This window comes from Cryptomeria japonica, chromosome 11, assembly GCF_030272615.1.
Source record: "Cryptomeria japonica chromosome 11, Sugi_1.0, whole genome shotgun sequence".
In the NCBI taxonomy this organism is placed as follows: domain Eukaryota; kingdom Viridiplantae; phylum Streptophyta; class Pinopsida; order Cupressales; family Cupressaceae; genus Cryptomeria; species Cryptomeria japonica.
The window spans coordinates 56,724,263-56,737,380 of NC_081415.1; positions in this window are offsets into that span (position 1 = coordinate 56,724,263).

A 13,118-nucleotide genomic window follows, 5' to 3' on the forward strand; every position below is an offset into this window, starting at 1 on the left:
ATCCACGGCTCGGAATCTCAGACTCACTGGTCGAGTCACTGGTAGATGCTCCCATGCCCACACATGCAACAGCGTCATGCCTACTACAAGCGAACCTCTCCCCCGGTACACTACCTCGTGTAACTCCTGGTACATGTGCGCTAGCACGCACGGCCCCCAGGCATATCGGGTCCCCTCTGTCACCATCATCTCTATCACCTGTCCCCATCCGACCGCCAATCCATGTGACCGCCTGTCTGGACACAGAAGTCCTCCCACGATCCCTGACAAAACTGCTGGAAGGGGCTCATATAGTGCCGCTATATCCTCCCAGGCAATCGACCCATCATCAATGAATACGTCCTCATCAAAAATCCTCTGGCAAGACACTGTCCCCCAGGATCGATCATACGTCACCAGCTGCCCTCGAATCGGAATCCGAAGAATACGCCACACATCCTCCAAAGTCACCGTCATCTCGCCCTGAGCCAGATAGAACGTGCATGTCTCACTGTGCCATCGCTCTGCTAAAGCTGTAATCAGGCCGTGATTCATCCGAATCACGGGCATATGCATCACCTCATCGAGCCCAGTAGCCGCAATACAATCTATCTCGATCTGAGTCAAACGATCTCGCAACCCCTGTGTCGCGGGGTGGCGCTCGCGTAACTGCAACACGCGTAGATCCTCCTGCACATAGACATTCATCAAACCACCATCAGTTGTTTTGTTATCAAACTTTCTTAAGTTTAAACCTAGACTATCATCAGATACTTTGATCAAGTATCTTCGGGTCTTAACAGGTAAGCAATCATGGCCGCCTAGACTTCAACAGGCATTTCTCCTAACAAATGACCTAAGTCTCATCGGGCTGCTATGGTTCAAAACAACTCCCACTTCACCTCACCATCCATCAATCGTTAGGCATCCGGAGTTTTATTTTGTCCGAAACTGGGGCATCTTGTATCCTAAAGCAAAAGCGCTATTTAACCTACAAAAGCGCTCCTTCTGAACAATAGCGCTACAACAACAACAATAGCGCTCAAAAAGCCCTACAACAGCGCTACCAAAACAAAGGCGCTCAAACAGCTACACAATAGCGCTATTCCTGTCAATAGCGCTCAATTAACCACACCATAGCGCCCATTTATCAAAAGCGCTAAATCCGCTATGCAATAGCGCTACTCAACATCAATAGCGCTCACTTGACCCTACCGTAGCGCTAATTTATCAAAAGCGCTCAAACTTGCCTACAAAAGCGCTAAATAAACTCAAAAGCGCTAAAAATATCCTACAAAAGTGCTATTGCGGCACAATAGCGCTAATTCATGGAGCAAAAGCGCTAAAAACCTAGTTCCAGCGCTCTTGCTCCGACTTGACTTGGACTCAGCTAAAAACGTATTAAAAATGCATAAAAAGGAAGTTTTCGAATTTGCGTACCGCTGGTCCATAGTCGGCTGGGCGATGGTACCGGCGGACTCGCTCAAATCGGTGCTCGGTGATCGGAAACGGCATCGTCGCTCCTCCTTGCTCTTCCAAATGTCACTGTCAGAGCTATAGTTTTCAACTGGTCGCGGTCACAAATGATCCTATTTTCACCCCTTTCACCCCATTTATACCCCCCGACGTCACCGTAACTTCGCCCTGCTCATCGCCGTGGTCCCCGTGAACTTCCCGAGCCCCCCATTTCTCCATGTTTCCCCCAATTTCTTCTATTTTTCCCCAGTATACCTAATTTCTTCTATTCCACCACCCTGCCAATTTTCATTCTTTTTCGAGAGATCGCCCGATTTTTCGAAATTTTTCGGCCCATCTCTCGAGGGGGCATACCACCCATTAAATTAACATTTTAATGGGGCATTTCTTCACACCAGTTTTTCTTTCTTTGAAACGATGCAATAAACCGCACCGTCTCAAAGAGGGGCAAATGTAGTCACATAAATCTGTCCATTTTAATTAAATGAATATTTCGTATTTATTTGATTAAAAATCCACTAGCCATCAATTAATTAAATTAATATTTAATTAATTCATCCCCAAACATTCTTCTATTAATTAAATAAATTATTCAATTTATTTTAATTAATTCATTAAATCCAATTCAAATAAATTAAATAAATAAAATCTATTTATTTAATTAAATCCCCCTTTTCCTCTTTTAAATAAATTAAATAAAACATTTATTTAAATCATTATCCCCACCCCACTTGCATTTTCCTACAAATGCAACTTGCACACATTATTGAAATAAATGAATTTTTATTTCAATAAAATCCTATTTTCCCTCACCCACCAAATCCACTTGCAAAATCTAATCCCCTTCTAGATTCTTCTAAACCCTTCCTAATTAGCCTAAACCATTTCCTAAATATTGTCACATTCCTAAGCAAAATGGAGTCACTTCTCAAATGGCCCAAAGTCTTGGATAACCATTGAAGGTTTTCAACCTTCAACCACCAAAAACCCCAAAGTCTTTGAAAACCATTAAAGGCTTCCAACTTTCAACCACTTAATTCCCCAAAGTCTCCAATAACCATTAATGGTTAATTCAACCCTCCCACATGGTTAAAACATTTGTTTGACTCAACCTCTACCCAACCACAAAGGTCTCATCAAGCATTTAATACTTTGACCATGATTATCTCTTAATCATTTGCACAAAGGTTTATCCTAGGATTAACTCCTAATTCAGTGGGTAATCCTAATTTAGGCTTGACCCTTAGCCTTTAGATAACCATGAGGTCTTCTCAGGCCTTTAATGCCTCCAACCTCTTCTTTCAACCCAATCATGTGTTGACACTTGTCACTATTTTATTGGTGCCAATTGTGCACATGGATTCCCAACTTTCAAGCTTGACCCTTGATTAAACCATTCAATCCTGGCCATCCATTGCTCCATTTTTCCTATAAATAGAGCCCATTCCTTCATAATCCAGATCCTGAAAACTTGTAAGCATTTAGACTATAGCCATTTTAGAGAGCATTTAGCATAGCATAACTAAATATTGTCTTTTTGGTTAAAACACATCATTTTAGCATAAAAATAGCTTTTCATTTCATGTTTAGAGCTATTCTATAAATCTCAATCCTCCATAAGCATCCATAGTGCAAAAAGCTGCTGAGAGCTACACTATTTTGGAACTTGGAGAGGAGAGGAACAAGGGAGAAGGAACTAAGAGCATGTTAGGAGGTATTTGGAGATGCCTCATCATGTTTGCTTTGATAGTTAAATATGCTTGCATGCTTATAGTCTCTTTTTTGGTATGCCTTTTTAGATTAGTTTTCGATTGACTAACACTAATGTTTTGTGTGTTTTGTGTTGATTGATCTTAGACTAATCTTGTGCCACATAGGAGGGCATCACATTTACATTTACAGCATTTCTCATTTCTTGGTTAATTCCAAAACCGGGGTTTGACCTAAAGGCAAACCCCTAATCTCTAACCCCCCAATCGTCTTCGCTTTTCTGTGTGTAGGTTGCAGGTACGTGGCTGAAATTGAAGATCTGGAATCCTTGTGCAGAGACGAACAAATCCCCCTTCGTTTCGCGGATTTTTCGGAGGACCGTGTGCACGCCGGGCGCCATCGTCCCGTCAACTTTTGCTCAAATTTGCAGGACAGTGCCGTATCGACATTTTACTGCTAATTCCAGGTCCGCAGCTTCATCCTATATCCCTATCTCAGTTTATAAGCGAATCTTTGTCACTTTCTATGCATTCCTAGCTTAATTCTTCTATCAACATTCTTTACAAAAGAGGGTAGCCTTGCTTTCTTAACCCTTGAAACACATTTAGCATCCAATCTTGCATTGTGTGGGATTGGATCTTGTGGGTTTCAACCCCTCTTTTGAATGTAAAGTCTCTCCCTTAAGTGAAAACCATCAACCCTAGTGAATCTCCCTTCTCTCTCCTTGGAGTTGGAAGAGGGGAGAGCAACTAGGGTTCGATCGCGATTTTCCGCTTTACAATATTATTGTTTTTTTTTTTCCTTCCAAAAGAATATCAGCCTCATTTTGATCATGGGAAGGACCTATTTAAATTACTCCAATTCCTCCCAATGGTTTTAACCACTTGTTAAACAAACATCACTAACAAACACCTAATTATCCTTACAAACACAAAAGTTGCTTTGACAATTTTTGCCTAGGATAGGACATAAACCCAACCTAAAACCATTACGACTCAAAAATTATAAAAAATAAACCAAAATAGGTCCATATTACCTTTATACATTATAAAATACCATGTTCGACCCACTGACACATATTTCCCATAAAATGACAATTTTGATAATTTTGGCAAGCTTTGTCAATATGACCCCAAAGAGTCAACACACAACCTAATGGTCTTAATGAGATTATTACATCACATATGGTCTTTCAAGACATTATTTACCACTTTCAATCTTCAAAACACATAGGTTTCATAATTTTCCTCATAGAGGCTTGATGGCAACTTAGGTGCTCCTGCACCATGCAACCCCCCTAGAAGAGAACTCATGTCCCATGAGTTGATTCTTATGCTTGCTCCACCTTTCTTCTCTATTGCTCCATGTCTTCCCCATGATATCTGGGCTGCAAATTTATTCCATAGAATCAGAGACTCATGCCAAGCACTATAGCCTCTCTGCACTCCTTGCCATGATTGGTTGCTTGCAACTAGACCTGCTCTTGGCTTGCTATCCTTATTCGCTATCATCATTGTCTGAACACTTGCATTCAAAACCTTACTTACTTCTCCTTGAACTTATGCAATAGCATAAAATGATTTCTCTTTAATTCTTGTTGTCTCTAGAGGTTAAATAATGGTCCCCACTATGATTGCATGTGCATCCTTCTAACCAACTTGTGGCTGCTTGTAGACTTGCACTTGGACCCTCTTCTGATCCATCTTAGGCTTCACCATCCAATCCCCATCATTCAAAACTGAAACCACCTTTGAATTCTGATTTTTGGTAGCCCCACTCCTTGAGGTATCTTCAACACCCTTAGTCTCTTCTTCATTGTCTTTTACAAACTCTTTCTTACCCACCAAGATGATCTTGGCTCCCTTTTTTGCTTTGGAATCCTTTTGCAATTGTGTCAACACAAAATTTCTGCCATCCTTCTTGATAGTGTATGTGCATATCCATCATACAAAGATTGCCTATCAAATTGCCATGGCCTTCCTAAAAGTAGGTGACAACAATCCATGGGAAAAATATCACACAAAACCCTATCCTTATATTCTTCAATTTGAAAATCAATGTAAGCTTGTTCATCTATGAAAAGAGATTGATTATCACTAACCCAAGATTCTTTGTAAGGAGTTTGATGAGGAATTATTTCTAGGTTCAATTTATTCACCATTTCCCTAGACACCATATTATCTGTTGAACCAGAATCTATTACCATCTTACATACCTTACCTTTGATTTTGGAATTGATCTTGAAGATTTCTCTCCTTTGTGTAATGTCCTTGTCCTTGGGTTTGTTCAAGAGTGTTCTCCTTAACATCAATATTTCTCCAACTTTTGAGGTAACAGTGGCATTATTAGGAGAGTTTACACTTTCTTCTTCATCTTCTTTTATTAGCTTAACCCTTATTTCATTCTTTCTATCACCTCTTGATGATGAACCTTGTCTTTCTGGACACTTGAATGTTGGACGACCAACTTCATTGCAATTGTAGCACCTTCCTATGAATATGTTAGAACTTCTACCTCCTCCAAATATTCCTCTTGTGCCTCTAAATCCTCCTCTAAAATTAGTAACTTGCTCTTTACCTTTGCTTGTATCCCCTTGGTCTTCTTGAGGCTATCTTGTTCCTCTTCCTCCATTGGTGTTTCATCTACCTCTTCCTTGTCTCTCTTTCCTTCTTTGCAACTTCTCCTCAACCTTCATAGCCAACTTGTAGCACTCCTCTACTATTATTGGTGGTGTGAGACTAATTTCATCTTGAATATTGTACCTCAACCCATTAAGGTACTTTGCCACCTTCTCTTCATCATCTTCCTCATGTGTTGCTCTTATATCCAACTTATGAAATTCTTCAGTGTATGCTTGCACATCCATATCTTTTTGTTTCAGATTTTGCCACCTTTTGTACAACTGGACATTGTAGTAATTAGGTAAGACCTTTCCTTTCAGCTTATCCACCATCTTGTTCCATGAAGTTATCTTTGGTTTGTCCTTCTTCCACCTATCAGCTTGCACACAATCCCACCAAAGTAGAGCATGTACTTTCAATCTTGACTTAGCCATGCCTTCACATTTTTATTCTCTTCCACTTCTTCACATTTGAAATATTTTTCCAATGCTCCAATCCAATCTATGAGTTCTTCTCCATACATAATAATGTCAAAATCTCAGTCTACTAGTTCCTTAGGACATCAACATACCTTTTTTTTGGACAGTCATAAAAATAGTGAGTATTTTGGCCAATCAAGGGCCACAAACACTTGACTGGGCTCTGCAGTAAGCCCTCACACCTCTCCAATCCTTCAACCAACCTTTGGGAGCCCAATCTTTCATGTATTTCAACACACACATCATCGATTTGGTACCATTTTCAAGCTAAGACATAAACATCGGATTTTGTGTCACCCTTAGCATGTGCCAAAACTAGTAGGGATCCCTACAAAAGCATTTACATGAAATAAAATAATATAATACAACTTTTCACCCATTTTGTGGGTTCCACAATGGATACAAATAATTTTTTACATTTTATATGCTCACTGCCAGCCCTAGGTAGGGTTTTGGATAGTTTTTACAAAATTTACTATATCTCCTTCAAAATACAACCAAAATTAATGAAACAAAAACCAAAATTGATTGGATTCAATCCTCTTTCATATCCTATGGATAACCAATGAAAATGAATGAGTTTTCTTAATGTAAAATGCCTTTTATTAGACTGTTACATTGGAAAAACTCAAAAAAGTGCAGGGAACTCCAAGATTTTATTATTATTATTTTTCCCTCCAAAAGAATATCAACCTCATTTTAATTTTGGGAAGGACCTTTATAAATTTCTCCAAGGCTCCCAATGGTTATAACCACTTTTTAAACCAACATCACTAACAAACACCTAATTACCCTTACAAACACAAAAGTTGCTTTGACAATTTTTGCCTAGGATAAGACATAGACCCAACCTAAAACCATTATGACTAAAAAATGATACAAATAAGCCAAATTAGGTCCATATTACCTTTATACATCATAAAATACCATGTTAGACCCATTGACACATATTTCCCATAAAATGACAATTTTGACAAGCTTTGTCAATATGACTCCCCAAAGACTCAACACACAACCTAATGGTCTTAATGACCTTATTACATCACATATGGTCTTTCAAGACCTTATTTACCACTTTCAATCTTCAAAACACATAGGTTTCATATTTTTCCTCATAGAGGCTTGATGGCAACTCAGGTGCTCATGCACCAAGGCTATTGAATACATTTCTAACTCAAATAGACTAATCACTTTTTCTAACTTCGTGATCATCATAAAAAATAGCGTAGCGTAGGTGTTCCAAATTTTCATTATACATAGATATTGATCAAACCTTCAATGCTCAATCTTGAAATGAATATATCACACTCTTAAGATCTTACCAGTAAGTTTCTAGCATTGTTCTAGCACTATTTTCTCTTTGTGGTCTTCATGTGAGTAAACTAGTAGTCTACAACACCATCTTCAATAATTTTGCAACTAAGATTACATCTCTTGGATTTTGAAATAAGTTTGATGTAATATAATTTTAAAAAAAAGTTTCTATGGTGATTCAAGCCATGTTGGATTAGTTTGTGGTAAGTGCTAAGCCCATTACAATTTGAGGATAATAAACATACCAAGAACATCATTTTGTAAACATTGTTTAAAAATTAATGTTCAATGTCAATATCATTCTTTATCACAATTCCTAAACAAAATACCTTCTAGATTTATATTTAAATTGGAAACAACATTTTAATTTTATACTCTAATTAGTTGGTCATGTACACAAAATTTAACACCATCTATGGACTAATCACTTTTTCTAACTCCATGTTCATAATTAAAAATAGCATAGGGTTCTTCCAGCCTTTCATTATACTTATAGATATTGATCAACCCTTCAATGTTCAATTTTGTAATCAATATATCACTCTTAAGCTCTTACCAGTAACTTCTAGCATTGTTCTAGCATTATTTTCTCATTGTAGTCTCCATGTGAGAACACTAGCACTCTACAACATTGTCTTCAATAATTTTGCAACCAACATTGTATCTCTTGACTTCTTAAAGAAATTTGAGGTAATATATAAATTTTTAAATTTTTCTTTTATTATTATTCTTCTTTCATTTTTTATTTTTATTTTTATGGTGGTTTAAGTCACGTTGAATTGGTTTGTGAAAAGTGGTAAGCCTATTATAATTTGAAGATAGTTACATTGATAGGCATAACTCTACAATGGCAACAAACTTTTTTATCCATGTAATAAAAACAACGACAAGTCTAGTGCAAACACGTTCTACTTTTTTTGAAGATTTTGAAGCATTCTACTTTTCTTTTGGACAAGCTTTTGTTGCAGCTTGAGTTCTTTAACTCTTTCTCTATTTCTCATTGTTATAGAGAAGCTAATTATGTTGGTGATTTTTTGGCAAACAAGGCATTAAATGAGAATATTCAAATTTTGGTTGATATTGAGGAGAGTTGTCTGCCTCCTTTTCCTTCCAAGTCTTAAACTTTCATTTTTTGCACTCTCCTTTGCTTTTCCTCGACCTCACATTTTGATTGGAATTGTCAGTAAGTATGCAGTTTAGTGTGATGGTGTATGGGGCCTTTTGGCCGATTTATATTATCACATTAATTTTGCATGCTTACTCATTATCTCAAAGAAGGTGTTGGCCGATGCCTAGCTCTTGAGTTGCTTCAGTACGGGTTATTGTTTTCATTGCATTATCATTAAGTCTGTACTGGTTGCTTGCACGATATCTTTGCTCATATGTTTTAATGATAGTACTTTGCAGTAGCAGTGGCGGCTTGCACGTATGATTATTTCGCATTTCTTATTTTATTTGTCTTTTGATGTGGCAACTTGTGTGTGCTTATTGGCACAGTCTTGGGGATATGGCTCATGCGAATATCTTACATCTACTACAGGAATTATATGGAAGTTATGCTTGCTTCTTAATTATGCCTATTGATTGTTTTTTCCTCTAAGGTGGCAGCTTGTGGATGCTTGCTAGTACGGTGTTCTGTGAGTTAGCTCGTGCTGATCTCTAATCTTATATCATTTTAATTCGCTTGGATGATGTGCTTCTCTATTAATGATGTCTCAATTTTTCTTTATAAGCTCGATACATTCGGCTATGTGTTTTATCTTTTATTGTGTTTTTCTGGTGATGGAGGTTGCTGGTTATAGAATTTATTTCCCTATTAAGAAGTGTGATTTTTAGGACCCTCATGTTTTTGATGATGAGAAGCTTGGTCGACTGTTTAAAATTCATTCTTTGGAATTTTCTTTTGCTTTTCGCAAGGTGGTGGGCATACGGTGGTTGGTGGAGAATGCTAAAAATTTTCTTGTTGAAGTTGCATCTCATTTTATTACTATGTGTATGAACATGTTGTTGGATGCTTCTTTGGTTCGGGCATTATTGGATGCATACTTTCATCCCTCTCTTTATTCTGCTACTGATTTGGATAATGCTTTGTCTCTTTATCATTTTGAGTTTGGTACTTTTCCTTATGGTGGCTTTGTATCTCGATCTAAATTATTATCTAGTGGTTGGCACTGTGAGTTACTTTCACTTATAAGAGGTTGTCTGATTTCTAACCTTTATGATGACACGATGTTTGCTCTTGTAGCTTTTTTAGATCATGTATCTCTAGATATCTTGGCTGCAACTGTTAATGTGTTTTTAGGTATTCATTTCCTTCTTGATTCATTGAAGATAGTTATGCCTCTTCCAAGTGTAGTTGTGCCGCTACAGGTGGTTGCTCCAGACAATCAGAATGCAGCGACTTCACAACCTTTGTCCCCTCTTGAGGAAGGCTCTAGCACTTGGTTTTTGCACTTCTGATGCTCGCTAGCTTGCCTTCTTCTCTGATAATTTTGTAGCTGCTTCACATTTTCTGGGGGGTGGGCTCTATTATTGTAACTGGCTTTGTTGGCCCTTATGGTTTTTTGGAGATGGGTTGGGGCTGGTTTGGATTATCCACTTCTCTTCTTCGAATATAATCGGTTGTATTATTTTCCCACTGGGACTTTTATGAGCAAGACCAAAGGCTTTCTTTGCCTGGTTCTTTCGTACTAGTGTTGTTTGAACCAGGATCATGTACAAAATTATAAATATTAATAAAATTAGTGGTCTTCCACTTTTATTGAAAAAAAAAAAACTTGAAAAACTGCGATGCAACATTATTGTTTTTTTTTTTTTTAAAAATTTCATATTTATTATTTTGCTAATTATTTAGAAGACAAATTTTTATTTTATTTTTATAGGATTTGATGTGATGATCTTTTTTTTTTTTTAAGAAAAAAGAGAAAGTAGTCATGTTAGCTAATTTTATTTTTTAAATTTAATATCTACTTACGTATTTTACATAAATTTTTATAAATATAGGTTTGCTAGTAAACATCAACATCATTTTCTAAACATTAGTTAAAAACTAATTTGCTCAATGTTAAATGTCAATATCTTTTTCTTTTTTTTTTTATCACAATTCCTATACAAACTACTGTCTCCATTTATATTTAAACTAGCATATCTATATTTTTAAAAATTTATGATAAAAACATCAAAATATATCATATTTTTTCATTATTTCACTTTAAAAATTATTATATTATTATATTTTAGTTAATATTAAATCATTATTATATTATGATGTTTTAATTAATATTAAATTATTATTATATATGATTATGTTTAATATTTTAATATATTCTTATTATTATATTGTTTATATTTATATTAAACTCTTCACAAAAATAAATTTTTTTTAAGACTAAATTATTATTATTATATTTTTATTAAAATCTTTACAAAAGCAAGAAAACTATTCAGACTGAATTCTTATGTTGAGAGGTGCATTACACTCACATATGGATGTCAAAAAGTCCATCAATAAAAACTAAAAGCATTTAATTTGATGTGTTATTCATCGTATTACTCACATATGGATGCCCGAATGTCTGTTAATAAAAAATAGTATAGATATCATAAATACATCTAACTAAATAAATGCTCAGATATATCAATTGGAACTATTTTATTTACATTATAATTATTGTATTTCATTTTAAATTATATTCACTACATATAAAATAATTTAAATAATTTTATATTTATATTATTTTTTTTTCTCATACAAAATTATTATTCAATACTTGACATTTAATTTTTTATATTTAAATTTTTAACTTCTTATCATTATTCAAAAAAAAATATTCAAGATTATTTTTAAATATCTTTGTTTTTATTTTATATTTATATATCTATATAAAACTTATAATTTTGATGAGGGAATATTTTTTTTTTCTATGGTGTTTATTTCAAAAATATTATGTTTATAGTTAATATTAATATTTTGACATATGAATGGTTATGAAATTTAAACTAAAAAGTAATAGTTAATATTAACAGAATCACACCATTTCACTCCATCCCTTGTTGTTATAAAAGATACTGATATCATAATATAATTATATAATTTATGATAAATTACTTGACATAATAATTTTTTAAATGAAATAATAAACAAACATATACCATAATTTAGCAATGTGGGTTCTTGTTCATTGTGCTCACATGAAACCATGATGAAAATGTCAAAATCTCTAGGAAGCAAATGGTTGGTCCTTCAAAATATATCATATATAGATTGTTCTAAACTATTTCAATATTACATATTTTTCATTAATATTGATAATATTCATTTTTTCATTAATATTGATCTTATTAATTATGATAGGTCGTGCTATTCTCAATGCCCGAAAAGTAAAGGCAATGCAAACTAAAGCAAGGTTAACTAGTATGTGCAAGTGACAAAATTATGGAAGCTTTGTTGTCAAAACCCCAAGTTTAATGCCCATAACACTAGATCTCTTACTTGTGTATTTGCCCAACTTTTATATCAATCTGACCAATGCCTTGAATAAATTAACTTCAACAAAGTATGTAGCTAATATGAGCTTAATAGTTTTAAGACAATTGTATCAAAGGTTTCAAATTTCCATGACAATTTAACAAGGATAACTTATTATTCCAAAAATCCTCATTGTACATGAATGACCAAATTCTTATTTACACCTACAATTTAAAAGCTCAATGTTTTACTCTAGACTTGTGTAGCAATTTGGTAGGTTGTGCACATAATTGCAATTAATGTTTCTTCACGCAAATACAATTCCGAAGTTTGAGAGTAAAGAAACTAATTAAATATACCAATTTCAATGTTAGTTATGTAGTTACTATGAAATTGTACATTAACTTTGAACCCCCATAGTACATATGAAGATTTAACAATTGAAACTGTTTGATATCAGTTTAAAGGTTTCATAATGGATTTTATTTAAACTCATGTTTTGGCTGAAATTAATAATTTTACCTTAAATAACTTGGATAGATTTAAAATATTTTCAAGTATGCATTTATAATAGTATAAATTAATCAACTATTAATATAAACCAAACTATAATCAAAAGCCAATGTACAAAAGTATTTTGCATGGGAAGTTAAAAATTTTTGCCACACCTTTTAAAGACTAACAAATACATTGGACTCTTATATACAACAAAATTTCAAAAAAATTGTCTCACACAAATGTGGTTTCATGGAAAGTACTGATTGTAGGATATGAACAAAATGGGTTTTGTTGAAAAGGCTTTAGAAAACAAAAATATTTTGTCTAGCTTACCAATTTAAATTATAAGTTGCATATGTCCATATTCAGTTTTTTCCACATTTAAGATCAACTCAATTGTATTCTAAATGATTTCTCTTAACAAAAGCAATGTTCGTTTCTTCCAACTTTTACCTATCTTCCAATATACTATCCAAAGTATATATTGCTATCCGCGTAACCATTGCACCTCATTGAAGTGCAAATGCTAATTACATTTTCATTTTATACTTTTCTAACATATTTTATCTATAT